Source organism: Nycticebus coucang, chromosome 3 (genome assembly GCF_027406575.1).
Source record: "Nycticebus coucang isolate mNycCou1 chromosome 3, mNycCou1.pri, whole genome shotgun sequence".
NCBI lineage: Eukaryota > Metazoa > Chordata > Mammalia > Primates > Lorisidae > Nycticebus > Nycticebus coucang.
In genome coordinates, this window is record NC_069782.1 from 59,166,796 (window position 1) to 59,173,877 (window position 7,082).

Genomic DNA, 7,082 nt, shown 5'->3' on the forward strand with positions numbered 1-7,082 from the left:
TATTATACTGAGACAAATGATCAGAGACTTCCCAACCTGAGGGGATTTTCAATGGCCACTTTTCAGGGATTTCTTCTTAGAGAAAATTGCTATTAATATGAGCAACCTGAAAAGTAAATGGCATTAGCAAGTTTACCTGTGAGCTGTAATCCCTCAGCAGGAAAGGCAGTTATTTAATATTTTAACTTGGGAAACATACTTAATCATGAATGATCCAGGATGTTTTATTCAGTGGTGATGAAGGAGGGAGGAATAACCTTGTAGAGGGATGGCCTGAAGTCACGTCTCCAAAGAATGGACCAGACCATAATGTATTTAACAAGTCCATCATTTGTATATTTTTCCAGTTTTGCTTTTTAAAAAATTGAGATGGGGTCCTGCTATGTTGCCCAGGCTGGCCTCTGATTCCTAGGCTCACACAATCCTCCCAACTCAGCCTCCAGAGTCCCTGGGACTACATGCTCAGCTGTTTTCTAGTTTTTGTTTTTACACATACTGCTCCAGTAGACATCTTGGCATACTTATCTTTGCCCGTGCATAGGAATAATAAGATGAAGAAAGTAGAATTAATGGGTCAATATTAATGTGCTAGGTTAGACCCCCCAAGACTGGCATTTACACTTTTTTATTCTTTTTCTTTTTTTTCAAGACAGATTCTCAGTTCATCGCCCTTGGTAGAGTGCGGTGGCGTCATAGCTCATAGCAAACCTCCAACTCCTGGGCTTAGGCGATACTCTTGCCTCAGCCTCCCAAGTAGCTGGAACTACAGGTGCCCGCCACAACAGGTGCCCGGCTATTTTTTTGTTGCAGTTTGGCTGGGGCCAGGTTTGAACCTACCACCCTCGGTATATGGGGCCTGCGCCCTACTCACTGAGCCACAGGCACTGCCCTACACTTTTTTTGAAGACAGAGTCTTGCTCTATTGCCCCAGCTAGAGTACAGTGGTGTCATCACAGCTCATGGCAGACTCCAACTCCTGAGCTCATGCCATCCTTCTGCCTCAGGCTCTACAGAAGCTGGAACTACAAGTGCACCCCACCATGACCCACTAATATTTACAATTTTTTTGTAGAGATGGGGTCTTACTATGTTGCTCAGGTTGGTCTTGAACTTCTGGCCTCAAGTGATCCTCCTGCCTTGGTGTCCCAAAATTCTGGGATTATTGCTATGAGCCACCATGCCCCACTGGCATTTACCCTTTTAAAATATATTACCAAATTGCCATCTAAAAAGGTTGTATTATTTTACCCCACCTACAGGTAAGGAGTTATGGATGCAAGGAATATGTTTACCAAAGCCTACATACTCCCTTCTAAATCATGTTCCTATTAATCAGATCTTGTGGCCCATGCCTGTAGTCCCAGCTACTTGGGAGTCTGAGGCAAGAGGCTAGCTTGAGCCCAGGAATTTAAGGTTTCTGTGAGCTAGCCTGAGTGACACAGTGAGACTCTGCCTCAAAAATAAATAAAATAAATAAATAAATCATGCCCCTACAGGTGACTGGGACTCCAAATTCCCTGTCCTTCCAGCACCTGTGTGCCTCTTCCTTAGGACCATCCTCACAACAGCAGACCAGGCTGCCTGAGTGCATTATTGTGGACCCAGGGAGAGTGCACAAAGATGGCCCAGGGTTGAGGATCAGGGAATCTTCTTCTCTCTGTGCCTTGGCATGGACTTCCAAGGAATCTCAGTATTTTGAATTAACCTGCCAGAATTTTCTTTTTTCTTTTCTAGAGTCAGGATCCCTGTGTTATCCAGGCTGGAGTATAGTGGCATGGTAACATCCCACAGCAGCCTTGAACTCCTGGGCACAAGCAGTCCTCCTGCCTTAGCCTCCTGAGTCTCTGGGAGTAACTTCAGGTGTGCACCATCACCATGCCTGGCCCAAACCTGGTAGAATTGTATCAAGTTTATGTTTGAAATTTGTCACAATGAAATCTTGGATGTGGGAGTTAGGAAGGAAGAAGTGACTGCTTAGTAGGCATAGGATTTCCTTTTGGGGTAATGAAAAAGCTCTGTAAGCTGGGCATGATGCCTCATGCCTGTAACCCTAGCATTCTAGAAGCCTGAGGCAGGAGGATCACTTGAGCTCAGGAGTTTGAGACAGGCCTGAGCAACAATAAACCCCGTCTCTACTAAAAACAGAAAAACTAGCCAGGCTTGGTGGCCCGAGCCTGTAGTCCAACCTAGTAGGGAGGCGGAGGCAGAAGGATTCCTTGAGCCCATGAGTTGGAGGTTGCTGTGAGCTAGCCTGGGCAATAGAGGGAGACTATGTCTGGGAAAAAAAAAGAAAAAAGAAAAAGAAAGAAAGCTCAGGTGCTCGCTTCGGCAGCACATATACTAAAATTGGAACGATACAGAGAAGATTAGCATGGCCCCTGCGCAAGGATGACACGCAAATTCGTGAAGCATTCCATATTTTTATGATGCCCCATGATCATATCAATGTATACAGTTATTATTTAATTAAAAAAAAAAAGAAAGAAAGCTCAGGATCTAGAAAGGGTGTTGATTGTGTAACATCGTGAATGTACTTAATGCCACTGAATTTTATACTTTAAAATGGTCTTAGCGGGGTGGCGCCTGTGGCTCAGTGAGTAGGGCGCCGGCCCCATATGCCGAAGGTGGCGGGTTCAAACCCAGCCCCGGCCAAACTGCAACAACAAAAAAAAATAGCCGGGCGTTGTGGCGGGCGCCTGTAGTCCCAGCTACTCAGGAGGCTGAGGCAAGAGAATCGCGTAAGCCCAAGAGTTAGAGGTTGCTGTGAGCCATGTGACGCCACGGCACTCTACCTGAGGGCGGTACAGTGAGACTCTGTCTCCACAAAAAAAAAAAAAATAAAAAAAATAAAATGGTCTTAGCCAGGCATGGTGATGCACACCTGTAGTCTCAGCTATTCAGGAGGCTGAGGCAGAAGGATCGCTTGAGCCCAGGTGTTCAAGGTTGGAGTGAGCTATGGAGAGGCCACTGTACACCCATCTGGAGACAGAGGGAGACTCTGTCTAAAAAATATTTTTTTTTAAATTTAATTTAAAATTTAAATCCTGGCTCAGTGCCTATAGCTCAGCGGCTATGGTGCCAGCCATGTATACCAGAGCTGGTAGGTTTGAATCCAGTCCGGGCCTGCCAAACAATGACAACTACAACCAAAAAATAGCCGGGCATTGTGGCGGGTGCCTGTAGTCCCAGCTACTTGGGAGGATGAGGCAGGAGAATCCCTTAAGCCCAAGTGTTGGAGGTTGCTGTAAGCTGTGTCACCACAGCACTTTACTGAGGGCGACATAGTGAGACTCTGTCTAAAAAAAAAAAGCGTAAAATGTAAATCTGTTGTTTTTTTTTTTTTTTGAGACAGTCTTATTATGTCATCCTTGGTAGAGTGCCATGGCGTCACAACTCACAGCAACCTCAAACTCTTGGGCTTAAGTAATTCTCTTGCCTCAGCCTCCCAAGTAGCTGGGACTACAGGCACCCACCACAAAGTCCAGCTATTTTTTTTTTGTTGTTAGCTACGGGTGCTGAGCCTAAATCCTTTTTTTGTTGTTGTTGTTAAGATGGGGGTCTCACTATGTTACTATGTTGCCCAAACTGGGTGTGAACTCCTGGGCTCAAGAGATCTTCCCTCATCAGCATCCTGGGTCACTGGGTTTACAGACTGAGGCAGGGTATATGGATAGCGTGCTCATATTTATGAATATAGCACACAGGCCCTACAAATGCTGGGGATGGGCTTCATATATATATATGCATGTGTGTGTGTGTGTATACATTTTTTTTTTTAATTTTTACGGCTACACAAGTGCAGTAGTGAGAAGGGGGGAAAAGCAGAACAAGTTCAATCTGTAACTGACTGTGAACAACAAGGGAGATAACTCACCATCTTCAGACTGGCTGGGAATAGGCTTCTTTATGGCACTGAGGATTCACTGCAAATCAGGATCCCATGTGGTCCACAAGGAGGTTTCAGTCTTGGGGGTCTAACCTAGCACAGACTGACTTCCTTCATTCAGCAAACATTGCTTGAGCACTACTGTGTACCAGGCCCTATGTTATATGTGAGGACTAGAGCCCTGAGCTAGTAGACATGGTCCTGCCTTTAAGAACTCACACTTCCCTGGAGAGCCCAAGGTCCAGGGGTGAATGAGCCAAGTGGATTTCAGCTGCAGCTAAGCTGATGTGAGTCACGTTTTGTGGACATTTAATTAAACATTTATTTACTTTGGTGTTGTGAATTTTTTTTTTGCAGTTTTTGGCAGGGTCTGGGTTTGAACCTGCCACCTCTGGCATATGGGGCCGGCACCCTATTCCTTTGAGCCACGGATGCTGCCAGGTGTTGTGAATTTTTTTCTTTCCAAATTTGGGAGAAAATATGTTTTGTCTTCAAGCCTCAAATATTTTTGTAGGGCTTGGAAAAGATATTACACTTCAGACTTTTTTTTTTTTTGCAGTTTTTGGCCAGGACTGTGTTTGAACCTGTCACCTCTGGCATATGGGGCCAGCACCCTACTCCTTTGAGCCACAGGCGCCAACCGCACTTCAGACTTTTTGTGGGAAAACTTGCCCTAGGGAAGCCAGACCAGGTAACCATTGCAATTTCTTTCTTTCTTTCTTTCTTCTTCTTCTTCTTCTTTTTTTTTTTTTGTGGTTTTTGGCTGGGGCTGGGTTTGAACCCTCCACCTCCGGCATATGGGACCAGCGCCTTGCCACAGGCACCACCCATTTTCTTTCTCCTTTTTTTTTATTTTTTATTTTATTTGATTTATTTTTTGTTTGTTTGTTTGTTTGTTTTTGTAGAGACAGAGTCTCACCTTATGGCCCTCAGTAGAGTGCCATGGCATCACACAGCTCACAGCAACCTCCAACTCCTGGGCTCAAGCGATTCTCCTACCTCAGCCTCCCGAGTAGCTGGGACTACAGGCGCCCGCCACAACGCCCAGCCATCTTTTGTTGCAGTTTGGCAGGGGCTGGGTCTGAACCCACCATCCTCGGTACATGGGGCCAGCGCCCAACCAACTGAGCCACAGGTGCCGCCCTTTATTTTTTTATTTTTTTAATTTAAAATTTAGAAGCCAGGCTGGGTGCAATGGCTCACCTATAACCCTATTACTCTGGGAGGCAAAGGTGGATGAATTGCTTGGGCTCAGGTATTCGAGACCAGCCCAAAAGAGCAAGACCCCGTCTCTACTAAAAAAAAAATAGAAAAATTAGCCAAATGTTGTGGCACATCCCTGTAGTCCCAGCTACTTGGTAAGCTGAGGCAAGAGTATCACCTGAGCCCAAGAGTTTAAGGTTGCTGTGAGCTATGATGCTACTCCACTCTACCAAGTGCGACAAAGTGAGTCTCTGTCTCAAATAAAAAATAAAAAGTAAAAATAAATAAAATTTGAAGACAGGTGCAGTGGCGTGAACAGGTAGTCCCAACTACTTCAGAGGCTGAGACAGGGGATTGCTTGAGCCCAGGAGTTCAAGGTCAGCCAAGGTAGACCCTGTCTCTAAAAAAATGTTTTTTGGAAATAATTTCAATTTCTAGAAATGTTGCAAGAAAAATACAAACACCTCCTCTTCGTTTCTCAGAGATTCACCAAATGTTAACATGTTCTTCCATTACCTGCATTATTCTGTGTATGTGTATCTCCTAACAGAGGCATATATATGTATATATAATATACACACAAACATATTATACATAGACATATATAATACACAAATCTACATGTAAGTATGTGTAATACAGAGACAAATTATATACACATTTATATATGCAGAAATACGTATATATGATATACACATGTACGTAGAGACATTAATACAAACACAGACATGTAGATACACATATAATACACACAAAAATATATATGGAGAGAACTACATTTATATACAGAGACTCACACATATCTAATATACACACACATAATACATAAGTACATAGATAAAATACATGCACATAGAAACATATACATATAAACATACAGAGAGGGAGCAACATGATACACACTCTCTAATACATCCACACATTATTTTGTGCTGAACCGCTTGAGGTTATGGCACACACAGTGTGTGCCTATTGCCCTTTACTAAGAACAAGTACAGGCTTATATGACTACAGTACAGTGAGCAACTTGAGGAAATTTGACCCTGACATAATACTATTATCTAATCTATGGTCCATATTCCAATTTTATCAGTTGTGCTAGGCGTGTCCTTTACAACTGTGTTTTTTCCAGTCAGGATCTCATCCTTTGGTCCTCTCTTGTCCTTAAGGACACTGACATTTTTTCTTTGAGATGGGGTCTTGGTATGTTGTCCAGCCTGGTCTTAAACTCCTGGGCTCAAGTGATCCTCCTGCTTCAGCCTCTTATCATAGCTGCGCCTACAGGTGAGGGCCACAGTGCCTGGTAGGACACTATGTACATTTTTGAGGTGTACACATTGATTAATTATAGAACAGCCCTCAATTTTCATTTGTCTGGTGTTTCTTCCTGATGAGGTTCTTTTCATGTATTTTTTGCAGTGATGTTGTGTCCTTCTCAATGGATTATATCAAAAGGCACACAATGTCCATTTTCCCCTTCTTGGTACCATTAATTGTGATCATTTTAACTACGTAGATGGAATCTTGGATGATCAGTGTAGCAATGAAGGAAACACATGAACCTAGAAGAGCCCAGAAAAAGAATTAACCTTATCAGGTAAGGCTCCCTGGCTCAGGGATTTCAGGACTGAAAGATTCCTGACAGGTATCCAGACAAAGAGTGCAGAGAACAGGTGGCCAGGTTCAAGAGAGCATGAAATATGCACCCTCACCTGAAATATATGTCCTATTCTTCCCAAATAAGCCCATAAGACTTGGGGTTGTGTATTCAGACACTGTGTCCAGGGAGTGGCCTGCATAACCCCTGGCAGCTGACCAGACTTTCCTGCCACCTTGTGCTCACATCCAGGTCACTAGGAAAGATTGGACCTAGTAGTGACCCCAGAGCCTCACAGCAGAAAAGAGGATTCAGAATCTGGGATGGGGCTCAGAAAGAGATGGAGCTTCATCTCCTCCCTCCACCATCAGCCCCACCTCACAGATCTTCCAGCCT

At 44.0% G+C, this 7,082-nt stretch overlaps 1 non-coding gene across 1 annotated transcript; it reads left to right on the forward strand.

Moving 5' to 3' along the window:
* The first annotated feature begins 2,316 nt into the window (after nucleotides 1-2,316).
* LOC128582658 (U6 spliceosomal RNA) lies at nucleotides 2,317-2,423 on the forward strand. Its single transcript, XR_008379105.1, has one exon. It is a non-coding gene; the product is annotated as a U6 spliceosomal RNA (small nuclear RNA).
* Nucleotides 2,424-7,082: the final 4,659 nt, after the last annotated feature.